Source organism: Heterodontus francisci, chromosome 5, assembly GCF_036365525.1.
Source record: "Heterodontus francisci isolate sHetFra1 chromosome 5, sHetFra1.hap1, whole genome shotgun sequence".
Classification (NCBI taxonomy): Eukaryota; Metazoa; Chordata; class Chondrichthyes; order Heterodontiformes; family Heterodontidae; genus Heterodontus; species Heterodontus francisci.
The window spans coordinates 125,636,325-125,648,402 of record NC_090375.1 but is presented as its reverse complement, the minus strand read 5'-3'; the positions used below and the strand labels follow the sequence as shown (position 1 = coordinate 125,648,402).

General features: G+C 45.4%; 1 protein-coding gene across 7 annotated transcripts in view; it reads right to left on the bottom strand.

Annotated features, from left to right (window-relative positions):
- LOC137370041 (hepatocyte nuclear factor 4-gamma-like) overlaps window positions 1–12,078 on the bottom strand; it is a 165,252-nt gene that overhangs the window by 73,249 nt on the left and 79,925 nt on the right. Inside the window, exon 2 of one of the 7 annotated variants that reach the window (XM_068032071.1) lies at window positions 786–835. The exons of 4 other annotated variants lie outside the window; for them this stretch is intronic. The gene's annotated coding sequence lies outside the window, so the exon portion shown is untranslated. Of the gene's footprint in view, window positions 1–601; window positions 695–785; window positions 836–12,078 lie in introns of those variants that run through there. 2 more of the 7 variants (XM_068032068.1, XM_068032070.1) reach the window with 2 other exon arrangements.

The following is a 12,078-nucleotide window of genomic DNA, read 5'->3' as shown; positions in this document are numbered from 1 at the left end:
TTGGGTGTTCAGGTCCATTGTTCCCTGAAGGTGGCAACGCAGGTCAATAGAGTGGTCAAGAAGGTATACGGCATGCTTTCCTTCATCGGACGGGGTATTGAGTACAAGAGTTGGCAGGTCATGTTACAGTCGTATAAGACTTTGGTTCGGCCACATTTGGAATACTGTGTGCAGTTCTGGTCGCCACATTACCAAAAGGATGTAGATGCTTTGGAGAGGATGCAGAGGAGGTTCACCAGGATGTTGTCTGGTATGGAGGGCGCTAGCTATGAAGAGAGGTTGAGTAGATTAGGATTATTTTCATTAGAAAGACGGAGGTTGAGGGGGGACCTGATTGAGGTGTACAAAATCATGAGAGGTATGGACAGGGTGGATAACAAGAAGCTTTTTCCCAGAGTGGGGGATTCAATTACTAGGGGTCACGAGTTCAAAGTGACAGGGGAAAAGTTTAGGGGGGATATGCGTGGAAAGTTCTTTACGCAGAGGGTGGTGGGTGCCTGGAACGCGTTGCCAGCGGAGGTGGTAGACGCGGGCACGATAGCGTCTTTTAAGATGTATCTAGACAGATACATGAATGGGCAGGAAGCAAAGAGATACAGACCCTTAGAAAATATGCGACAGGTTTAGATAGAGGATCTGGATCGGCGCAGGCTTGGAGGGCCGAAGGGCCTGTTCCTGTGCTGTAATTTTCTTTGTTCTTTGTTCTTCTTTGTAAGACTTGCCACACGTGCCAGGTTGTGGGGAAGCCTCAACCTGCAATAAAACCTTCACCCCTAATTCCATACCGGCTTTCGAAGAACCGCTCAGCAGAGTGCTGGTAGATTGTGTGGGGCACCTGTTGAAAACAAAGGGAGCTACCAGTATCTTCTCACCATTATGAATGTGGCTACCTGATTTCCAGAGGCTATCCCTCTAAGAACTATCTCTGCTAAGGTAATGGTGGAGGGGCTAACCCAATTCTTCACCCAATATGGGCTGCCTGCTGAGATCCATTCAGAACAGGGAACAAATTTTATTTCCAGTATTTTTTAAATAAATCATGTGTCATCTGGGCATAACCCAGCTAAAGTCATCAGCCTACCACCCACAGTCAAGGGGCTTTGGAGCAGCACCACCAGCCCCTAAAGACAATGATCAGGGCATACTGCTAGGAGTACCCCCATGACTGGGACAAAGGGCTGGGATTTCTCCTGTTTGCTACAAGGGACTCACCCAACGAGTCCACTGGCTTTAGTCCCTTTGAATTAGTTTATGGACATCAGGCGAAAGGTCCTCTAAAACTAATCAAGGAGGCTTTTGGGACACAGGGATGACTCTTTCCTGTTAGATTACATCTCCATGTTCCTAGAACGGCTCACGACAGCCTGTGCAGTGGCTCAGGAACACCTCACAACTCTCAGACAGCTATGAAAGGCAGGTTGATAAACATGCCAAGGCCAGAGCATTTCAGCCCGGAGACCATGTGTTAGTGCTATTACAAATACAGGGAGAACCGCTGAAAGCCCAGTTCAGTGACCTTTAGAGAGTAATAAAGAGAATTAGCAAGATGAATTATATAACTGACATCCCAGATCGTCGGAAAAAGCAAAGGCTGTGCCACATCAATATGTTAAAACAGTATCACAGCCAGGAAAGGGACAAACAAGCACAGGTCTATCAGACAGTCAGAAAGGTGGAGGGCAAAAGAGACAGTGAGGATGAGTGAAAGGGAGGGCTGGAGGATTCCCAAATTGAACCCCCTACTGTCCAGTTAGTGAACACTGAAATGTTCGGGTATTTTTATTTATTTATTCGTTTCATGGGATGTGGGTGTCACAGGCAAGGACAGCATTTGTTGCCTATCCCTAATTGCCCTTGATAACTGAATTCAAAGGGCAGTTAAGGGTCAACCACATTGCTGTGGGTCTGGAGTCACATGTAGGCCAGACATGTGATGACAGCAGATTTCCTTCCCTAAAGAACATGAGTGAACCAGATGGGTTTTACGACAATCAATGGTAGTTTCATGGCACCATTACTGAGACTTGTGTTCAATTCCAGATTTTAAGTAATTGAATTTAATCAGCTACCATAGTGGGATTTGAACCCGTGTCCCCAGAGTATTAACTTGGGTCTCTGAATTACTAGTCCAGTGACATTACCACTATGCCACCATCTCCCTATGGAGACCAGGACAGAGAACAGACCTAACCTGGCTGCTCAGAGTGTTTAAAGGGATCTGCAGGGACAAACCAGGATGCACAATCCTAACCCTACATGATGTGTATGTCGGAGAGACCCTTCCCATAAAACAAAATCCCTATTACCTAGATCCTAGGAAAATGACCCACTTTCGGGAGGAAATTCAGTATATGCTGGAGCACAAGCTGATTGAGCCCAGTCAGAGCAGTTGGAGTTCCCCAGCTGTGCTGCTGCCCAGCCCGATGGCTCAACATGGTTCTGCACTGATTACAGAAAGAGTAATGTAGTGATCAGAGCTGATTCCCCGCCTGGAAGACTGCACAGATAGAGTAGGAAATGCCACCTACATAACCAATTTTTTTTTTCAAATTTGTTCATGGGATATGAACATTGCTGACTAGGCCAGCATTTATTGCCCATCCCCAATTGCCCTCGAGAAGGTGGCGGTTCTTGAACCGCTGCAGGCCACATGGGGAAGGCACACCTACAGTGCTGTTAGGAAGGGAGTTCCAGGATTTTGACCCAACGGTGATATAGTTTCAAGTCAGGATGGTGTGTGGCTTGGAGGGGAACTTGCAGGTGGTGGTGTTCCTATGTAACTGCTGCCCTTGTCCTTTTAGGTGATAGAGATCGCGGGTTTGGAAGGTGCTGTCTAAGGAGCCTTGGTGAGTTGCTGCAGTGCATCTTGCAGATGGTCCAGTTACATTACCACTACCTCACTATAAAAATAGACTTGTTAAAAGGGTCCTGGTAGGTTCCCTTAACCACCCAAGCTAAAGAGATCTCGGCTTTTGTCACCTCAGATGGTTTATTCCAGTGCCGGGTGATGCCCTTGGATTAAGAAATGCCCCAGTCACCTTCAAAAGGCTGATGAACCAGATAGTGGCTGGCCTGCCCAACTGTGTGGTGTACCTGGATGGTCTGCTAGTGTGCAGTGAGATCTGAGGGGACCACCTTGATCACTTAGAAGCCCTCTTCCGAAGGTTACAGTCAGCTGACCTCATGGTAAATCTTACAAAGAGCGAGTTTGCTAAAGATCTTTTTAGCAAGAAGAGAAACACTGCTACCATTTTTGAATCATTGAGTGACTGTCATGTGACAAGCCCCTCCCCATCTGTGGTTTTAAGATTGTGTTTTCTCAGCAGCAGCAAGGAGAAGCTTCTAGTCGCTGACAGGTGCAGACCCAAAGTGGGGGTCCCTCTCCCTCCATTTCAGCTTATAAGCTTAGAACACTGCCTGTTGACTGAGCACCTTTGCATACCCCAGCTCCAATCAGAAACCCCATTGGAGGAAAGCATCCACATCGCTGTCTCCAAGAGACCCACCAAGCCTGTCATCTACCTCTTCTAACTAAAAGCCTCAGGCCAACCCAATTCAGTTAGAAGCTAGCTGAATAACCAAACACCACAGACTGTACACCTCTTTTTTTCTATGGACTCTAACTCAACCAATCTACCTTGCCCCACCCTGTAACCTGTGTGTGTGTGTAAACCTCTAGTGTGTGTGAGAGAGTGAAAATTGGCACGCAGTTTATTATTTTCATTAGTTTGGTTTAGGTACAGTAAGGTTAACCTCTTTCTTTGTTAAACTCAAAAAAGCCTGTCCGATTGGTTCGTGTTATGATCATAGCAAGTAAGTAATCAAACACTTACTGAATTGGCCAGTACATCCACTTAAAGAAAGAATTAAATCTGTTATGGTCAAACAAGGAGAGGGAAAAAGGGAAGCCCTTCAACCCCTCCTCACTTGACCATAACAACTGAGATAAGGAGAAATTTCTTCACTGAAAGGATTGTGAATCTTTTGAATTCTCTACTCCAGATGGTTTTGGATGCTCCCATCATTGATATTATTCAAGGATATACAGATTTTTGGTCTCTCAGGGAATCAAGGGATATGGGGAGCAGGCAGGAAAGTGGAGTTGAGGCAGAATATCAGCCATGATCGCATGATCGTATTGAATGGGAGAGCAAGCTCAAGGGGCCGTGTGATCTACTCCTGCTCCCATTTCTTGCATTATGTTCTTACCGTATGCAAGGTTGCAAAAATGAACACAAGGAGATTTGTATTTTCACTTGTTCCTGGAATTCATCAATGATTACTTGGGCCAATTGGTCTTTTCCTGTCCACCATATTTATATTATTGCTGAAAATAGAGACATGTTGTGCCTTCTTTGCAGACAGCAAGAACATGTACACACATTGTGCCAGTTTCAGATGAACAAAATAAGTAACAGCCATTCACTGGTTCATTCCTCAGGGCAATGTCTTGACCAGAGTCAAGCTGTCTGGTTTAAATTTCAAGCAAAGCTTGGCAGTTAACTGTCAGTCACCATAAACTGGTGCATTCTCCATGGCAATACCTCTATCAGAGTCCACTTGTCAACCAATCAGCACTTTCTTGTCATACAATATAAAGCTGTTGCTTTCCCTTACATTGGTATTCTTGTGATTTGTCCTGATGAGCACAAGACTAAAAGATTCAACAACATGTCTCTATACCAGACTATGTTATGTTAATGAGATAACCAGTCAGCAATTACAGAAAACTAGACTTAATAATCAGACATGAGGGTTTGATTGTCTACATCTCAAGTTATAAAGCACAGGTTCTCACCTGGGGGTCCACAGCCTCCTAGGGGTCTGTGAGAAGTGGGTCACTGCTCTCTTGTGGCTTCTCCCAATAGCAACAAACTAGCCCCTGGATTGTCTTAGGTCTTTCCAACTGATGATTAGCAGCCATCAGAGCACCATATCAGTCATGAGACCTACCTGACCTCTCACCTCCCTCTCATGCGCTAGCAAATCAAGTACAATATTGAAACTAAACTACCAAAAATAATTTTAATATATTTTTCACTGTCCCGATCCAATAATAAAATGTTACATTGTGACTGTGTGTTGTTTGATTTATTATTATTCTTTCCCAATGCTCCTCCCCTGCCTCCTGCTTCTAGATGACATGAGTCGACTGTTCTGTTTGAATTATCAGCGAGCGGGGCTAGAAGTTTCGATAGAGAGATCTCTGTATATCGAAACCATGAAGCAACAAATCTAGAGCTAGGAATGGAATGAAACATTCAGATGGGGACTATTTAGGCTTTAGAAGCAGCAAGAAGCCCCAGCGTGAGGTGATGGATAGAGCCTGCAGGAATGGCAGAGAAAAACTTGCAAAAGCAGGGCCCAAAAATGTTCAGAAAATCCTAGGTGGCTGTAGTATGGGGAGCAGAGAATGGACCCTGTTAATTCTATCAGAGAGGGTGAGGGCTCCGGGTATCAGAGAGAGTGGGGGCTCCGGGAATCGGAGACGGTGGGGGCTCCGGGAATCGGAGACGGTGGGGGCTCCGGGTATCGGAGAGAGTGGGGGCTCCGGGTATCGGAGAGAGTGGGGGCTCCGGGTATCGGAGAGAGTGGGGGCTCCGGGTATCGGAGAGAGTGGGGGCTCCGGGAATCAGAGACAGTGGGGGTTCCGGGAAGCAGAGACAGTGGGGGCTCCGGGAAGCAGAGACAGCGGGGGCTCCGGGTATCAGAGACAGCGGGGGCTCCGGGTATCAGAGACAGCGGGGGCTCCGGGTATCAGAGACAGCGGGGGCTCCGGGTATCAGAGACAGCGGGGGCTCCGGGTATCAGAGACAGCGGGGGCTCCGGGTATCAGAGACAGCGGGGGCTCCGGGTATCAGAGACAGCGGGGGCTCCGGGTATCAGAGACAGCGGGGGCTCCGGGTATCAGAGACAGCGGGGGCTCCGGGTATCAGAGACAGCGGGGGCTCCGGGTATCAGAGACAGCGGGGGCTCCGGGTATCAGAGACAGCGGGGGCTCCGGGAATCAGAGACAGCGGGGGCTCCGGGAATCAGAGACAGCGGGGGCTCCGGGAATCAGAGACAGCGGGGGCTCCGGGAATCAGAGACAGCGGGGGCTCCGGGAATCAGAGACAGCGGGGGCTCCGGGAATCAGAGACAGCGGGGGCTCCGGGAATCAGAGACAGCGGGGGCTCCGGGAATCAGAGACAGCGGGGGCTCCGGGAATCAGAGACAGCGGGGGCTCCGGGAATCAGAGACAGCGGGGGCTCCGGGAATCAGAGACAGCGGGGGCTCCGGGAATCAGAGACAGTGGGGGCTCCATGTGTGTGTGCTCAGATGAATACACATCTGCTTCTTCTGCAGCACTGAATGTGTTGGTCCTATTTCGTACAATTTACTTGCACAAAGTTGGATTTTCAGCAATGACATCAATGAAAACAAAGTACTGTCAGGATGAACATTGACCATGACATGTGCATGTGCTTTTCAAAGATACCTCTACATCTTGACAGAATTGTTGGTCAGTACCAGCATCAAGTTTCACATTAAGTAAAATAAAAATAATAGATATGTATGTTTAATTGGATAACTAATTTTTATACAGAAAAAAAATTGTGTTACAGGGCATCCGTTGAATTTTTATAATGCCGGGTTTGAGGGGCTGCTCAGATGCAAGAAAGTTGAAAACCCCTTTTATAAAGAAGAGAAGAAATTACTTAGTAAATACTTGAAAATTTTCAGCTGCTATTTCTTAGCCACTTGGCTCAATTTGTAGCTATGAATATATCCAATTCTGGTAAACTTGTTTCTTAGCTTGGTGCCATTACATATTTCATAATTTTATTTGAAATGCACTCTTTCACATTGTTCAGGAATAGTGTGAATATCAGAGACACAGAAGGGACTCCATTGTGAGATAGAGCCTTACATGACTATTGTATAATAAAATTGACATGTGCGTCAGGTGTTCCATTGAAAAATCCTACACAAACATTCCTAAGGAGATTCTTATTGCCCACAAGCATGGTGACATTCCCAGGATTGGCTGCTCATAACACTAGTAGACAACACTCTAATAGGATTCCAAATGTTAAACTATCACTGACCCCCAGGCTGCCTGGACCACCAACTACTAAATATACTTTGAATTTTCTGCATGTTGTTAAATGTCTCGCACCACTGGTAGCATCTGTGTTCCTGGCCTGCCAGCTCCCCCACCAACAGTGGCACTATACATTTCAATCAGTCTTCCTTCAGACTGCAAGATTTTGATTTTGTCACTGCACCGGCAGCCCTTGGCTGCTGCAGGACCACTATTCAATCACTGCACCTCACAGAAGTCCTTCCTGATCTGCTCCTAATGTTCCCTGGCCTACCTTATCCATTTATTATGGTTTCCTTCCATCCCTTCGCCATCAACTGGACCTGCTTTGGGTTTCTATTCTCATCCTAGTCACCATTGCTGTGATTTCCTCTTTCTTTGCCTGTCTGCCCCCCACACCACCCAGTTAGCTGCCATATATCTCATTAGGCTTTGGCTGCACTCCCTACTAGCCCCAGCATCTCTAACATCACTCGTGCATTAGGTCCTGCCACCAGTCTCTGTGAGCTTCTCATGGATCATCTCAAGCTACAATTCAATGTTGAAAGCATCTCTAAATGCATGTTCAATACATGCTGCAGTCAATAAAGGGATCAGACTGGCTGCAATGGGAGCATGTTTAGGGACAGGAAGAAGAGATTATGAGTAAATTCAGCACAGGGATTAGGAACAGTAGACAGGGAGCGAGAGAAAAGTGGATTAGAGGAAGTGAGGGTATTTATGGCAAAAGGATGGTGGTGAATTCAGTCAGTAAAGGTCTACATGTTTGGTTACAATAAAAAATGTGCAGCCCCAAAGTATCAGAAAAAAAACGCAAAGATTAACTTAGAACCAATCAATAGGACAGCAAGTTGAGCATTGCCAGCTTTTCTTCCTCTAATTCTTCACAGTATTTCCAACTGCACAGTTACATATGTTTTTTAAAACTTAAATCATCAGCTTATTTTGCCACTAAACAGAATATTATTTATACAGGTTGTACGAAGTAATCCTTATTACATCAACCATCTTTTTCAGCTAATACTAAAATGGTCACCATTCCTGGGAAAATGGAAAACATAATGGTTTTATCTGGACACATGCCAGTTAATCATTTTGTTGATGGTAAGCCCAGGGTGGTTTAGTCAACAGAGTAATCGGGACCAAACAGGCCAGCAAAGTTACTGTTTCATGTTAAGCTGACATTTTAGAAATCAGTAGTAAAAAAGGAATTCAGAAGTAGCTCTTATCACTGCATCACCATTAAAAAAAAATCCTTTGAGGTTAAACCTGGAGTTCTGTCCTACATTTAGCTCTGTGCTTATGTGTTACATGTAATGTTGCCTATCATACGTTATCTTAATGAATCATTGTTACACTGCACCTCACTTTCATTCAGTGAATTCATGCAGCTTAGTGGCAGTCTTAGCCCAATGCAGGTTAGACTAGTGGTGTATAAGATGTGTTCAAGCAATTCACTTTGGAGCTCCTAATGATACAACAGCAAGATTGCTGGGAGGAAGAACTTTGTCCTAAACCTATCTGTCATTTAGCACCCTGGAAAGGAATACACCTCACAAAGTCCCTTAAATAAGGACTTGAATTAAGCAGGTGGTGATGAGTGAGGCTGGTGAGTGTAGAATAAGGGTCTGAAAAGGTTAATAATTGAGGCAGTGTAAAGATACCTTCTACCATGATGATGTAAGAGATCACATGTGAGAGACTGGAGGGAGATGCAACATAGCTTCAGAGGAGTCACACAGACTGATGTGAAACTGTACATAGTTAGAATGCAATAAAAGGTTAATGTTAAAGTGCAGAAGACTCAGTAGTCTCTCTAAGCTAAAGTAAGTAAGTATAAAGTGGCAGCATACAAACCAAACATACAACCGGAGTGCTACTGGACATCTAAAATATCATAGTGGCTGGCACTTAGTAAACTGTCTTGCATAAATCCAACCACAGTGCTTAGGGAAGATGTTTATTATCTTGATGAGGAAATTCTGAGGCTGGGGGCAACAGATTTTTTTTGTGCAAGGGATGTTAGTGTCGTTTATTACCCATCCCCAATTACTGTCGAGAAGGTTGCGGTGAGTCAACTTCTTGAACCACTGCAGTCCATGTAGTTCAGGTACACCCATAGTGCTGTTAGGAAGGAAGTTCCAGGATTTTGATCCAGCGACAGCGTAGGAACAGCAATATATTTCCAAGTCTGAATGGTGTAGGACTTGGAGGAAAACTTGCAGGTGGTGGTGTTCCCATGTTGCTTTTCTTCTTCTATCTCAAGGTTGTCCAACTATTTCGCATAGTGAGGCCACATTACAATTTTTGTCTTACATCTGGGGCCAGTGAGACAATTTCGAGAAGATAAAGGCATTAAAAATGTATCTTACTATTAAGCAAAGCAACAAATGTGCATATTTGTGAAGAAGTTTTAAATGAGAAGAATAATTTATTGACTGACTTTCTCATCACTATGTTCGACACTGATTTAGTGAGATACCTGGCATTTGTTTTGCTTGCACTAGTAATCAATATTTGCTGCACACTTGTTGTAATGATGCAGAGTATTCCAGAAAGATGTCCATCTGTCAGGAGTGATCTTGATCACCCTCTCTCCCTCTCTGTCTCTCTGTCCCCCCTTTTTGTGTTTCCCCCTCTGTGTTGTTCCCCCTTCTCTCTGTCGCTCTCCCTCTCTCTGCCCCCCCAGCTCTTCCTCTGTCAGTTGCAGAGAGCGAGAATGCTCAGCAGAGCATCTTTGTGGTTGGTCAGATTTGTTTTTTAATTGCAAGTCAGTTTCACAGCTGGCAGGTGCTGGGAACGCAAACAGCGGTTTCCCAACTTTGCATAGATTCAGGGTTTTCTGGCAGGTTCCAACTTTTTTTTAAAAGCTGGCCAGAAAACCAAAAATCTGCCTGAAGTTGGGAAATCCCTGCTCCTGCACTCAGCACCTATCAGCTGTGAAACGGACATGCTTTTTTAAAATTTAAAACCCAGTCTGGAAGAAGCCAATGGGAAATTTCTCATCTCCAAAATTACCAGTCACAGACCCCTGGTGAGGCTGAGGAAAAATCCATTACAGTTTACATTTACAGCTGAATTGAAACCTTTGGCGGGTCGGATCCTGGCCTGCGGGCCGTATGTTCTAGCTGGTGGAGTTGCGGGTTTGGAAGGTGCTGTCGAAGGAGCCTTGGCAATTTGTTGCAGTGCACCTTATAGATGGTACACACTGCTGCTACTGTGCACCTGTGGTATAGGGATTGAATGTTTAAGGTGGTGGGTGAGGTGCCCATCAACCGGGCTGCTTTATCTTGGATGGTGTCAAGCTTCTTGAGTGTTGTTGGAGCTGCAAACATCCAGGCAAGCGGAGAGTATCCCATCACACTCCTGACCTGTGCCTTGGTGGACAGGAATTGGGGAATCAGGAGGTGAGTTACTCACTGCAGAATTTCCAGGTCCTGACTTGCTCTTGTAGCCACAGTATTTATATAGCTGGTCCAATTAAGTTTCTGGTCAATGGTACTCTCAGGATGTCGATGGGGGATTCAGCAATGGTAATGCTGTTGAATGTCAAGGGGAGATACTTAGATTCTCTCTTGTTGGACATAAGGTCATCAGGTCATAAGAACTAGGAGCAGGAGTAGGCAATTCAGCCACTCGAGCCTGCTCCGCCATTCAATACGATCATGACTGATCTCATCTCGACCTCAACTCCACTTTCCTGCCCGTTCTCCATAAACCTTCACTAATTAAAAACCTGTCTATCTCCTCCTTAAATTTACTCAATGTCCCGGCATCCACCACACTCTGGGGTAGTGGATTCCACAGACTCACGACCCTTTGAGAGAAGTAATTTCTCCTCATCTCTGTTTCAAATCTGCTACCTCTTATTCTTAAACTATGACCTCTCGTTCTAGACTGCCCCACAAGAGGAAACATCCTCTCTACGTCTACTTTGTTAATCCCCTTAATCATCTTATATACCTCAATTAGATCTCCTCTCATTCTTCTAAACTCTCGAGAGTAAAGGCCTAAACTGCTCAATCTCTCTTCATAAGACAGACCCCTCATCTCTGGAATCAATCTAGTGAACCTCCTATGAACTGCCTCCAATGCAACTACATCCCTCCTCAAGTAAGGGGACCAGAACTGTACGCAATACTCTAGATGCAGTCTCACTAATGCCTTATACAGTTGCAGCAACACCTCCTACTTTTATATTCTATTCCTTTAGCAATAAATGCCAAAATTCCATTTGCCTTCCTTATTACCTGCTGTACTGCATACTAGTTTTCTGCGATTCATGCACGAGGACACCCAGATCCCTCTGCACCGAAGCATTCTGAAGTTTCTCCCCATTTAGATAATAATTTGCCTTTCTATTCTTTCGACCAAAGTGGATAACCTCACATTTATCCACGTTAAAATCCATCTGCCAAATTTTGGCCCATTCACCTAACCTATCCATATCCAGATGGTCATTGCCTGACACTTGTGTGGTGTGGATGTTACTTGCCACTTATCAGCCCAAACCTGAATGTTATCCAGGTCTTGCTGCATGAGGGCACGGACTGGTTCAGTATGTGAGGAGTTGCAAATCATACTGAACGTCGTGCAATCATCACTGAACATCCCCACTTCTGGCTTTATGTTGGAGGCAAGATCATTGATGAAGCAACTGAAGATGGTTCGACCTAGGATACTACCCTGAGGAACTCCTGCAGTGATGTCATCGGTCTGAGATGACTGGCCTCCAACTAGCACAACCATTTTCCTTTGTGCTAGGTATGACTCCAACCAGTGGAGAGTTTCCCCACCAATTCCCATTGGCTTCAATTTTACTCGAGTTCCTTGATGGCACACTTGATCAAATGCTGCCTTGATGTCAAGGGCAGTCACTCTCACCTCACATCTGGAATTCAGCTCTTCTGTTCATGTTTGGACCAAGGCTGTAATGAGGTCTGAGCAGAGTGGCCCTGGCGGAACCCAAACTGTGCATCAGTGAACAGATTATT